This window comes from Ranitomeya imitator, chromosome 6 (genome assembly GCF_032444005.1).
Source record: "Ranitomeya imitator isolate aRanImi1 chromosome 6, aRanImi1.pri, whole genome shotgun sequence".
In the NCBI taxonomy this organism is placed as follows: domain Eukaryota; kingdom Metazoa; phylum Chordata; class Amphibia; order Anura; family Dendrobatidae; genus Ranitomeya; species Ranitomeya imitator.
The window spans coordinates 10,301,052-10,314,894 of NC_091287.1; the positions used below are offsets into that span (position 1 = coordinate 10,301,052).

General features: G+C 56.5%; 1 protein-coding gene across 4 annotated transcripts in view; it reads right to left on the minus strand.

The window, feature by feature from the left end:
- ALS2CL (ALS2 C-terminal like) overlaps positions 1 to 13,843 on the minus strand; it is a 178,133-nt gene that overhangs the window by 131,716 nt on the left and 32,574 nt on the right. Inside the window, exon 1 of one of the 4 annotated variants that reach the window (XM_069729129.1) lies at positions 7,335 to 7,402. The exons of the other annotated variants lie outside the window; for them this stretch is intronic. The gene's annotated coding sequence lies outside the window, so the exon portion shown is untranslated. Of the gene's footprint in view, positions 1 to 7,334; positions 7,403 to 13,843 lie in introns of those variants that run through there. 4 annotated transcript variants of the gene reach the window in all.

The window sequence follows — 13,843 nt, forward strand, 5'->3', positions numbered from 1 at the left end:
TCTCATCATACCTAACTGACCGAACATTCAGCGTCTCCCACTCACACACCACCTCCTCACCTCGCCCCCTATCTGTCGGAGTCCCACAAGGTTCAGTCCTTGGGCCCCTGCTCTTCTCCATTTACACCTTTGGCCTGGGACAGCTCATAGAATCTCATGGCTTTCAGTATCATCTCTATGCTGATGACACACAGATCTACATCTCTGGACCAGATATCACCTCCCTACTAACCAGAATCCCTCAATGTCTGTCCACTATTTCATCCTTCTTCTCCGCTAGATTTCTGAAACTTAACATGGACAAAACAGAATTCATCATCTTTCCCCCATCTCACGTGATCCCCCCCCCCCCCCCCCCCAACGAACCTATCCATTACAGTAAACGGCTGCCCACTCTCCCCACTCCCACAAGCTCGCTGCCTCGGGGTAATCCTTGACACTGATCTCTCCTTCAAACCACATATCCAAGCCCTTTCTACTTCCTGCCGACTTCAACTCAAAAATATTTCACGGATCCGTACATTCCTCAACCAAGAATCTGCAAAAACCCTGGTCCATGCCCTCATCATCTCTCGCCTTGACTACTGCAACCTCCTGCTCTGTGGCCTCCCCTCTAACACTCTCGCACCCCTCCAATCTATTCTAAACTCTGCTACCCGACTAATCCACCTGTCCCCCCGCTATTCCCCGGCCTCTCCCCTATGTCAATCCCTTCACTGGCTCCCCATTACCCAGAGACTCCAGTACAAAACCCTAACCATGACGTACAAAGCCATCCACAACCTGTCTCCTCCATACATCTGTGACCTCGTCTCCCGGTACTTTCCTGCACACAACCTCCGATCCTCACAAGATCTCATACTCTACTCCCCTCTTATCTCCTCTTCCCACAATCACATACAAGACTTCTCTCGCGTATCACCACTACTCTGGAACCCTCTACCACAACACATCAGACTCTCACCTACTTTCGAAACCTTCAAAAAGAACCTGAAGACCGACCTCTTCCGACAAGCTTACAACCTGCAGTAACCACCGATCGACCAAACCTCTGCCCGACCAGCTCTATCCTCACCTACTGTATCCTCACCCATCCCTTGTAGATTGTGAGCCCTCGCGGGCAGGGTCCTCTCTCCTCCTGTATTCTCACCCATCCCTTGTAGATTGTGAGCCCTCGCGGGCAGGGTCCTCTCTCCTACTGTATTCTCACCCATCCCTTGTAGATTGTGAGCGCTCGCGGGCAGTGTCCTCTCTCCTCCTGTATCCTCACCCATCCCTTGTAGATTGTGAGCCCTCGCGGGCAGGGTCCTCTCTCCTCCTGTATCCTCACCCATCCCCTGTAGACTGTGAGCCCTCGCGGGCAGGGTCCTCTCTCCTCATGTATCCTCACCCATCCCTTAAAGATTGTGAGCCCTCGCGGGCAGGGTCCTCTCTCCTCCTGTATCCTCACCCATCCCCTGTAGACTGTGAGCCCTCGCGGGCAAGGTCCTCTCTCCTCATGTATCCTCACCCATCCCTTGTAGATTGTGAGCCCTCGCGGGCAGGGTCCTCTCTCCTCCTGTATTCTCACCCATCCCTTGTAGATTGTGAGCCCTCGCGGGCAGGGTCCTCTCTCCTCCTGTATCCTCACCCATCCCCTGTAGACTGTGAGCCCTCGCGGGCAGGGTCCTCTCTCCTCCTGTATCCTCACCCATCCCTTGTAGATTGTGAGCCCTCGCGGGCAGGGTCCTCTCTCCTCCTGTATCCTCACCCATCCCCTGTAGACTGTGAGCCCTCGCGGGCAGGGTCCTCTCTCCTCCTGTATCCTCACCCATCCCCTGTAGACTGTGAGCCCTCGCGGGCAGGGTCCTCTCTCCTCCTGTACCAGGCGGGACTTGTAATGCTCATTATTACTCTACTTGTTTTTATTATGTACACCCCTCCTCACATGTAAAGCGCCATGGAAAAAATGGCGCTATAATAAATAATAATAATAACAGGGAGTAATAGACTGTATACACCTGTCCTACAGTCCCCTCCCCCAGTAATGGCTGATAACAGGGAGTAATAGACTGTATACACCTGTTCTACAGTCTCCTCCCCCAGTAATGGCTGATAACAGGGAGTAATAGACTGTATACACCTGTCCTACAGTCCCCTCCCCCAGTAATGGCTGATAACAGAGAGTAATAGACTGTATACACCTGTCCTACAGTCTCCTCCCCCAGTAATGGCTGATAACAGAGAGTAATAGACTGTATACACCTGTCCTACAGTCCCCTCCCCCAGTAATGGCTGATAACAGGGAGTAATAGACTGTATACACCTGTTCTACAGTCTCCTCCCCCAGTAATGGCTGATAACAGAGAGTAATAGACTGTGTATACACCTGTCCTACAGTCCCCTCCCCCAGTAATGGCTGATAACAGAGAGTAATAGACTGTATACACCTGTCCTACAGTCCCCTCCCCCAGTAATGGCTGATAACAGGGAGTAATAGACTGTATACACCTGTCCTACAGTCCCCTCCCCCAGTAATGGCTGATAACAGAGAGTAATAGACTGTCACGATATGCTATGAAATATCACATAAGTTTAGTTGCTCGTCAGCCCATGAGGTGGGCTAAACCCCCCCCCCCCTTCACTAGCTGACTCTACTTGTTTCTCTCTGGGCTACGGACTGTATGCTAGAAGGGGGTTTTATTGCTCTGGGGTCGTAAATTCCAGGCTCAGAGGAAAGTCCCTCACCCCTCCCACATTCTCTGGTTCAAACTGGAAAAGTGGCTCCAAGATTCAGGAAAGATTCTTTGTTTAGTTTTTGTTAGATATTAGGCAAACGATTTAAGCTAGGAACATGAAAATATATATTCGTAGTCTCACTCGGTGTATCTACACATCCCATGAATCTCGGGTTTCTAACTCCGTCTGGTAAAGAAGTAGGGTTTTCTCTGTAAATATGTATCCCAGATAGGACATATTTGATCTCATTAGAATGCTCACGTTAATCCGAGATGAATGATAGGTTTGGTCTGACTCTGACACGTTTTGTAGTGAAGTTATAGAAATCAGAGAGAATAGTTAAAGTTTAGGCAGAATGTAGAGAGAGGAGGGTCTGGATAAGCCAGCCTTTCTGTGATGTCAAAGCCTTAAGGTATTAAGTTTGTGGCAGGCTCCCCAGCTGTGTCTTCTGCTGATGTCTCTTTGCTGCTTGATTTCTTGTCTTGTCCTGGAAGAGCCCTGCTCACGTCCAAATGAGCTGGGACGTATGGGAAAAACTGCCCTAGCATGGTTGCCTGTCATGCTTTGAACATGTAAGTGTTGCTTTTTCTCATTTATTCCCTTAATGTTATAATTACCCTTGTACATATTTGCAATTGTCTCATTTGTAACTTCTTTATAAAATATTTTTGATACAGCACTGCCTAATTAATTTCAATGGAATATACTATTATATATTAGTTCGTTCATCCATGCTCTAAACTTACCCTGTCTTCTGAAGGGAAATACGCTACTGTTACTGTTGTGTTGGGTTAGCTTCGGACCCGCTTAATCGAAGCTGGTGGCAGCGAAAGTGCGCTGACTGTTGGATTATGCTGAAGCAACTGCGGGTTTGATAATTATTGTTCCTGCCTGAGTGGGAGTAGTTATCGCGTCGCTGCAGCGTGCCCAATAGCCAGTACATAGCAGGCAGCCTTCCTGGCGACTAATTACCCAGGGTGCAGTACCTAATCTGACCTGAGAGTAAGGGGGGCGCCAGAGAGCTGCAAGTGTTAAGTGGAACTGTAAGCGGGATATACATAAATCCCTGCAGTTCGTGGTATATAGAAAAGCAGTGGGATACCTAGAATAAGCCCCTGCTGTAAGCTAAGAGGTCAATAGCCTTGTGTGTGGTTTTTCATCACATCGTGGAGTGGAGGAATAACTAGGATAAGCCCCCCTCTGCACATGTGATAGCCGTCTGTTGGCCTGAAGTCACCTCAATCCGTGACGTAGGGGTGACGGTCACGGTGTGAATCCTGACCCATTGGTGACAGCGGTCAGTGGAATCGTGACATAGACTGTATACACCTGTCCTACAGTCCCCTCCCCCAGTAATGGCTGATAACAGGGAGTAATAGATTGTATACACCTGTCCTACAGTCTCCTCCCCCAGTAATGGCTGATAACAGAGAGTAATAGACTGTATACACCTGTCCTACAGTCTCCTCCCCCAGTAATGGCTGATAACAGAGAGTAATAGATTGTATACACCTGTCCTACAGTCTCCTCCCCCAGTAATGGCTGATAACAGAGAGTAATAGACTGTATACACCTGTCCTACAGTCCCCTCCCCCAGTAATGGCTGATAACAGGGAGTAATAGACCGTATACACCTGTCCTACAGTCTCCTCCCCCAGTAATGGCTGATAACAGGGAGTAATAGACTGTATACACCTGTCCTACAGTCCCCTCCCCCAGTAATGGCTGATAACAGAGAGTAATAGACTGTATACACCTGTCCTACAGTCCCCTCCCCCAGTAATGGCTGATAACAGGGAGTAATAGACTGTATACACCTGTCCTACAGTCCCCTCCCCCAGTAATGGCTGATAACAGGGAGTAATAGACTGTATACACCTGTCCTACAGTCCCCTCCCCCAGTAATGGCTGATAACAGGGAAAAATAGATTGTAGTCTCCTCCCCCAGTAATGGCTGATAACAGGGAGTAATAGACTGTATACACCTGTCCTACAGTCCCATCCCCCAGTAATGGCTGATAACAGGGAGTAATAGACTGTATACACCTGTCCTACAGTCCCCTCCCCCAGTAATGGCTGATAACAGGGAGTAATAGACTGTATACACCTGTCCTACAGTCCCCTCCCCCAGTAATGGCTGATAACAGGGAGTAATAGACTGTATACACCTGTCCTACAGTCCCCTCCCCCAGTAATGGCTGATAACAGGGAGTAATAGACTGTATACACCTGTCCTACAGTCCCCTCCCCCAGTAATGGCTGATAACAGGGAGTAATAGACTGTATACACCTGTCCTACAGTCCCCTCCCCCAGTAATGGCTGATAACAGGGAGTAATAGACTGTATACACCTGTCCTACAGTCCCCTCCCCCAGTAATGGCTGATAACAGGGAGTAATAGACTGTATACACCTGTCCTACAGTCTCCTCCCCCAGAAATGGCTGATAACAGAGAGTAATAGACTGTATACACCTGTCCTACAGTCTCCTCCCCCAGTAATGGCTGATAACAGGGAGTAATAGATTGTATACACCTGTCCTACAGTCCCCTCCCCCAGTAATGGCTGATAACAGGGAGTAATAGACTGTATACACCTGTCCTACAGTCCCCTCCCCCAGTAATGGCTGATAACAGAGAGTAATAGACTGTATACACCTGTCCTACAGTCCCCTCCCCCAGTAATGGCTGATAACAGGGAGTAATAGACTGTATACACCTGTCCTACAGTCCCCTCCCCCAGTAATGGCTGATAACAGGGAGTAATAGACTGTATACACCTGTCCTACAGTCTCCTCCCCCAGTAATGGCTGATAACAGAGAGTAATAGACTGTATACACCTGTCTTACAGTCCCCTCCCCCAGTAATGGCTGATAACAGAGAGTAATAGATTGTATACACCTGTCCTACAGTCTCCTCCCCCAGTAATGGCTGATAACAGAGAGTAATAGAAAGTATACACCTGTCTTACAGTCCCCTCCCCCAGAAATGGCTGATAACAGAGAGTAATAGACTGTATACACCTGTCCTACAGTCTCCTCCCCCAGTAATGGCTGATAACAGGGAGTAATAGACTGTATACACCTGTCCTACAGTCCCCTCCCCCAGTAATGGCTGATAACAGGGAGTAATAGACTGTATACACCTGTCCTACAGTCCCCTCCCCCAGTAATGGCTGATAACAGGGAGTAATAGACTGTATACACCTGTCCTACAGTCCCCTCCCCCAGTAATGGCTGATAACAGGGAGTAATAGACTGTATACACCTGTCCTACAGTCTCCTCCCCCAGTAATGGCTGATAACAGGGAGTAATAGACTGTATACACCTGTCCTACAGTCCCCTCCCCCAGTAATGGCTGATAACAGAGAGTAATAGACTGTATACACCTGTCCTACAGTCCCCTCCCCCAGTAATGGCTGATAACAGGGAGTAATAGACTGTATACACCTGTCCTACAGTCCCCTCCCCCAGTAATGGCTGATAACAGAGAGTAATAGACTGTATACACCTGTCCTACAGTCCCCTCCCCCAGTAATGGCTGATAACAGGGAGTAATAGACTGTATACACCTGTCCTACAGTCTCCTCCCCCAGTAATGGCTGATAACAGGGAGTAATAGATTGTATACACCTGTCCTACAGTCCCCTCCCCCAGTAATGGCTGATAACAGGGAGTAATAGACTGTATACACCTGTCCTACAGTCCCCTCCCCCAGTAATGGCTGATAACAGAGAGTAATAGACTGTATACACCTGTCCTACAGTCCCCTCCCCCAGTAATGGCTGATAACAGAGAGTAATAGACTGTATACACCTGTCCTACAGTCTCCTCCCCCAGTAATGGCTGATAACAGAGAGTAATAGATTGTATACACCTGTCCTACAGTCCCCTCCCCCAGTAATGGCTGATAACAGGGAGTAATAGACTGTATACACCTGTCCTACAGTCCCCTCCCCCAGTAATGGCTGATAACAGAGAGTAATAGACTGTATACACCTGTCCTACAGTCTCCTCCCCCAGTAATGGCTGATAACAGAGAGTAATAGATTGTATACACCTGTCCTACAGTCCCCTCCCCCAGTAATGGCTGATAACAGAGAGTAATAGATTGTATACACCTGTCCTACAGTCCCCTCCCCCAGTAATGGCTGATAACAGAGAGTAATAGATTGTATACACCTGTCCTACAGTCTCCTCCCCCAGTAATGGCTGATAACAGAGAGTAATAGACTGTATACACCTGTCCTACAGTCTCCTCCCCCAGTAATGGCTGATAACAGAGAGTAATAGACTGTATACACCTGTCCTACAGTCCCCTCCCCCAGTAATGGCTGATAACAGGGAGTAATAGACTGTATACACCTGTCTTACAGCTGCAGGAATTGATCCCGAAACGCTCAAGTGTCAGGGAGGAGGAGCCAAGTCACCTGTGGGGGAGGAGCTTGTCATTGTGCAGCTAATGTCGGGGGCACGGGGCGTCCTGGGGACAAACTACAGCTGGACTCCGCCCAGTGGCCGATGACATCACACAGTGTAGACCCCCCGTGACGTCACCGCGCCCCCCGTCTGTAAATACTGATACAATGTAGCAGAGTGTAGCCGCCGCCTCCTCACCGTCCTCCGCTCCGCCGGTGACACGTGGGGAAAGTGTCTCCGCTGCTCCCGCCCGGCACCGCCCACCCAGCCGGCACCGCCCACCCAGCCGGCACCGCCCACCCAGCCGGCACCGCCCACTGCCAGCGCCCCTCCCTCCTCTCTCCCTCCTGGTGTTTAGGGTCAGAGTGGACCCCAGAGACAGAAGGCCACCATTACTACAATGATGGGGGCAGTGGAAGGAGGACCCCCATAATTAGCACTGGACATTGGTCAATGACGACACTTTGTTCCTTCCCCTGCCCAGTTCTTGTGGAGGGAGAGAGGCAGGAAGACCCCAAAGATGCCGCAGTCCCCACCTTACATCATTGTACACAATGCTCCAGGGCCACAAGATGGGGGGACTGGCTGATTGGGGTCGTGTAGTCGTCTGTCTCCGGCAGTCCCATAGACAATGAATGGCGCAGGGGACGTGTCGGGGTGTGCAGAGGACGCGTGTCGGGGTGCGCAGAGGACGCGTGTCGGGGTGCGCAGAGGACGCGTGTCGGGGTGTGCAGAGGACGCGTGTCGGGGTGCGCAGAGGACGCGTGTCGGGGTGGGCACAGGACGCGTGTCGGGGTGCGCACAGGACGCGTGTCGGGGTGCGCACAGGACGCGTGTCGGGGTGCGCAGAGGACGCGTGTCGGGGTGCGCAGAGGACGCGTGTCGGGATCCGCAGAGGACGCGTGTCGGGGTGCGCAGAGGACGCGTGTCGGGGTGGGCACAGGACGCGTGTCGGGGTGCGCACAGGACGCGTGTCGGGGTGCGCACAGGACGCGTGTCGGGGTGCGCACAGGACGCGTGTCGGGGTGCGCAGAGGACGCGTGTCGGGGTGCGCAGAGGACGCGTGTCGGGGTGCGCAGAGGACGCGTGTCGGGGTGCGCAGAGGACGCGTGTCGGGTGGGCACAGGACGTGTCGGGGTGCGCACAGGACGCGTGTCGGGGTGCGCAGAGGACGCGTGTCGGGGTGCGCAGAGGACGCGTGTCGGGGTGGGCACAGGACGTGTCGGGGTGCGCAGAGGACGTGTGTCGGGGTGCGCAGAGGACGCGTGTCGGGGTGCGCAGAGGACGTGTGTCGGGGTGCGCAGAGGACGTGTGTCGGGGTGGGCACAGGACGCGTGTCGGGGTGCGCAGAGGACGCGTGTCGGGGTGCGCAGAGGACGCGTGTCGGGGTGCGCAGAGGACGCGTGTCGGGGTGCGCAGAGGACGCGTGTCGGGGTGCGCAGAGGACGCGTGTCGGGGTGCGCAGAGGACGCGTGTCGGGGTGCGCAGAGGACGCGTGTCGGGGTGCGCAGAGGACGCGTGTCGGGGTGCGCAGAGGACGCGTGTCGGGGTGGGCACAGGACGTGTCGGGGTGCGCACAGGACGCGTGTCGGGGTGCGCAGAGGACGCGTGTCGGGGTGCGCAGAGGACGCGTGTCGGGGTGGGCACAGGACGTGTCGGGGTGCGCAGAGGACGCGTGTCGGGGTGCGCAGAGGACGCGTGTCTGGGTGCGCAGAGGACGCGTGTCGGGGTGCGCAGAGGACGCGTGTCTGGGTGCGCAGAGGACGCGTGTCGGGGTGGGCACAGGACGCGTGTCGGGGTTTGCAGTGGACGCGTGTCGGGGTGTGCAGTGGACGCGTGTCGGGGTGTGCAGTGGACGCGTGTCGGGGTGGGCACAGGACGCGTGTCGGGGTGTGCAGAGGACGCGTGTCGGGATCCGCAGAGGACGCGTGTCGGGGTGCGCAGAGGACGCGTGTCGGGGTGGGCACAGGACGCGTGTCGGGGTGCGCAGAGGACGCGTGTCGGGGTGCGCAGAGGACGCGTGTCGGGGTGCGCAGAGGACGCGTGTCGGGGTGCGCAGAGGACGCGTGTCGGGGTGCGCAGAGGACGCGTGTCGGGGTGCGCAGAGGACGCGTGTCGGGGTGGGCACAGGACGTGTCGGGGTGGGCACAGGACGTGTCGGGGTGCGCACAGGACGCGTGTCGGGGTGCGCAGAGGACGCGTGTCGGGGTGGGCACAGGACGTGTCGGGGTGCGCACAGGACGCGTGTCGGGGTGCGCAGAGGACGCGTGTCGGGGTGGGCACAGGACGCGTGTCGGGGTGCGCACAGGACGCGTGTCGGGGTGCGCACAGGACGCGTGTCGGGGTGCGCACAGGACGCGTGTCGGGGTGCGCAGAGGACGCGTGTCGGGGTTTGCAGAGGACGCGTGTCGGGGTGCGCAGAGGACGCGTGTCGGGGTGCGCAGAGGACGCGTGTCGGGGTGCGCAGAGGACGCGTGTCGGGGTGCGCAGAGGACGCGTGTCTGGGTGCGCAGAGGACGCGTGTCTGGGTGCGCAGAGGACGCGTGTCTGGGTGCGCAGAGGACGCGTGTCTGGGTGCGCAGAGGACGCGTGTCTGGGTGCGCAGAGGACGCGTGTCTGGGTGCGCAGAGGACGCGTGTCTGGGTGCGCAGAGGACGCGTGTCTGGGTGCGCAGAGGACGCGTGTCTGGGTGCGCAGAGGACGCGTGTCTGGGTGCGCAGAGGACGCGTGTCTGGGTGCGCAGAGGACGCGTGTCTGGGTGCGCAGAGGACGCGTGTCGGGGTGGGCACAGGACGCGTGTCGGGGTTTGCAGAGGACGCGTGTCGGGGTTTGCAGAGGACGCGTGTCGGGGTTTGCAGAGGACGCGTGTCGGGGTTTGCAGAGGACGCGTGTCGGGGTTTGCAGAGGACGCGTGTCTGGGTGCGCAGAGGACGCGTGTCTGGGTGCGCAGAGGACGCGTGTCTGGGTGCGCAGAGGACGCGTGTCTGGGTGCGCAGAGGACGCGTGTCTGGGTGCGCAGAGGACGCGTGTCGGGGTGCGCAGAGGACGCGTGTCGGGGTGCGCAGAGGACGCGTGTCGGGGTGGGCACAGGACGTGTCGGGGTGCGCAGAGGACGCGTGTCGGGGTGCGCAGAGGACGCGTGTCGGGGTGGGCACAGGACGTGTCGGGGTGCGCAGAGGACGCGTGTCGGGGTGCGCAGAGGACGCGTGTCTGGGTGCGCAGAGGACGCGTGTCTGGGTGCGCAGAGGACGCGTGTCTGGGTGCGCAGAGGACGCGTGTCTGGGTGCGCAGAGGACGCGTGTCTGGGTGCGCAGAGGACGCGTGTCGGGGTCTGCAGAGAGCGGTTTTCTTGGCCCCTTTCTCTGTATCGCTGATGGTTCCTAGACCCCTATAGATTAACAAGTTGTCCCCTAAACGTACTTTTTGGGGGGTCTGATATATACCTCTTTGATTATAACAGTGCGGCAGCATTATCAGTCACGTTGTGGGTGCGGGGCCCTTCTGCAGATTTATTTGGGGCCCGGAAGATTCACGTCAGTGGACAATAAACCCTATTATTATCCTATATTCTCCCGGCTGCTCCCTACATCCCTGTGTCAGTCCACACTGCGGCTGTGGAATTCCACTCACAATCCAGAAAGCTGTATATAGTCTATATAATATATATAATCTACTGCAGACCGAGGAGGGTCCGCGTCCACCATGGATCTACTTGTCTCACTTAATCCGTACTGTCGTTCTGGATTTCTATTTTTTGGAGACAGAACGTTCGCTATATAAAGTAATGCGGTGACTTCTGCGGCTTCGAGCGTCCCCTCCCCCAGGACTATATCGAGCCGCCGCGCACACAAATAGCAGCTCACAACTGTCGCCCAAAATTAGATTCCCCGAGGCTCAAAAAGCCACAAAGGACAAAGCCCCTCTGTCCTCCTGACCCATTATAATCATCGTCTGCACACGGATTACAATAACACCCATCTGCACAATAAACTATGGACTGACATTAACCCTTAGGGCTCGCTCACACTTGCGATGAAATTGGACGAGTGCGATCCGATAATCAGATTGTATTTGGTCCAATGTTAAACTATGGAGCAGATCACGTGTGCGATTATTGTCCCATACCGAATCTGCATGCGGAAACAATTGCAGCATTGTGTGATTCTGCAATTAGTACTCGTGGCATACACCATACCTCCCAACTTTTGAAGCTGGGAAAGAGGGACAAAGTTTGCGGCGCGCAATGCGCGCTGCGGCAAATTTTAGGCCACGCCTCTGACCACACCCATTCACTAGTCCCACCCATATCCACGTCTCAACCACACCCATTTAGCACTTCTGATCACACTGTTCATAAAGAATAATTATAAACAAAAAAATATGGCCACACAGTGCTCCATACTGTATAATGGCCCCACAATGCTCCATACTGTATAATGACCCCACAATGCTTCATACTGTATAATGACCCCACAATGCTCCATACTGTATAATGACCGCACATGATGCTCCATACTGTATAATGACCGCACATGATGCTCCATACTGTATAATGACTGCACATGATGCTTCATACTGCATAATGACTGCACATGATGCTTCATACTGCATAATGGCCGCACATGATGCTCCATACTGTATAATGGCCACACATGATGCTCCATACTGTATAATGGCCACACATGATGCTCCATACTGTATAATGGCCACACATGATGCTCCATACTGTATAATGGCCACACATGATGCTCCATACTGTATAATGGCCACACATGATGCTCCATACTGTATAATGGCCACACATAGCTACTCCTACACACGCGGTTGCGCTCCGTACACTTTGCACACACGGCTCCACTCCATACATCTCATACACACACGGCTCCGCTCCGTTCACACGGCTCCACTCCATACATCTCATACACACGGCTCCGCTCCGTACACCTCGTACACATTCAGCTCCGCTCCATACACCTCATACACGGCTCCGCTCCATACACCTCATGCACATACGGCTCCGCAGAGGACGCGTGTCGGGGTGCGCAGAGGACGCGTGTCGGGATCCGCAGAGGACGCGTGTCGGGGTGCGCAGAGGACGCGTGTCGGGGTGGGCACAGGACGCGTGTCGGGGTGCGCACAGGACGCGTGTCGGGGTGCGCACAGGACGCGTGTCGGGGTGCGCACAGGACGCGTGTCGGGGTGCGCAGAGGACGCGTGTCGGGGTGCGCAGAGGACGCGTGTCGGGGTGCGCAGAGGACGCGTGTCGGGGTGCGCAGAGGACGCGTGTCGGGGTGGGCACAGGACGTGTCGGGGTGCGCACAGGACGCGTGTCGGGGTGCGCAGAGGACGCGTGTCGGGGTGCGCAGAGGACGCGTGTCGGGGTGGGCACAGGACGTGTCGGGGTGCGCAGAGGACGCGTGTCGGGGTGCGCAGAGGACGCGTGTCGGGGTGCGCAGAGGACGCGTGTCGGGGTGCGCAGAGGACGTGTGTCGGGGTGCGCAGAGGACGTGTGTCGGGGTGCGCAGAGGACGCGTGTCGGGGTGCGCAGAGGACGCGTGTCGGGGTGCGCAGAGGACGTGTGTCGGGGTGCGCAGAGGACGTGTGTCGGGGTGGGCACAGGACGCGTGTCGGGGTGCGCAGAGGACGCGTGTCGGGGTGCGCAGAGGACGCGTGTCGGGGTGCGCAGAGGACGCGTGTCGGGGTGCGCAGAGGACGCGTGTCGGGGTGCGCAGAGGACGCGTGTCGGGGTGCGCAGAGGACGCGTGTCGGGGTGCGCAGAGGACGCGTGTCGGGGTGCGCAGAGGACGCGTGTCGGGGTGCGCAGAGGACGCGTGTCGGGGTGCGCAGAGGACGCGTGTCGGGGTGGGCACAGGACGTGTCGGGGTGCGCACAGGACGCGTGTCGGGGTGCGCAGAGGACGCGTGTCGGGGTGCGCAGAGGACGCGTGTCGGGGTGGGCACAGGACGTGTCGGGGTGCGCAGAGGACGCGTGTCGGGGTGCGCAGAGGACGCGTGTCTGGGTGCGCAGAGGACGCGTGTCTGGGTGCGCAGAGGACGCGTGTCGGGGTGCGCAGAGGACGCGTGTCTGGGTGCGCAGAGGACGCGTGTCGGGGTGGGCACAGGACGCGTGTCGGGGTTTGCAGAGGACGCGTGTCGGGGTGTGCAGTGGACGCGTGTCGGGGTGTGCAGTGGACGCGTGTCGGGGTGGGCACAGGACGCGTGTCGGGGTGTGCAGAGGACGCGTGTCGGGATCCGCAGAGGACGCGTGTCGGGGTGCGCAGAGGACGCGTGTCGGGGTGGGCACAGGACGCGTGTCGGGGTGCGCAGAGGACGCGTGTCGGGGTGCGCAGAGGACGCGTGTCGGGGTGCGCAGAGGACGCGTGTCGGGGTGCGCAGAGGACGCGTGTCGGGGTGCGCAGAGGACGCGTGTCGGGGTGCGCAGAGGACGCGTGTCGGGGTGGGCACAGGACGTGTCGGGGTGGGCACAGGACGTGTCGGGGTGCGCACAGGACGCGTGTCGGGGTGCGCAGAGGACGCGTGTCGGGGTGGGCACAGGACGTGTCGGGGTGCGCACAGGACGCGTGTCGGGGTGCGCAGAGGACGCGTGTCGGGGTGGGCACAGGACGCGTGTCGGGGTGCGCACAGGACGCGTGTCGGGGTGCGCACAGGACGCGTGTCGGGGTGCGCACAGGACGCGTGTCGGGGTTT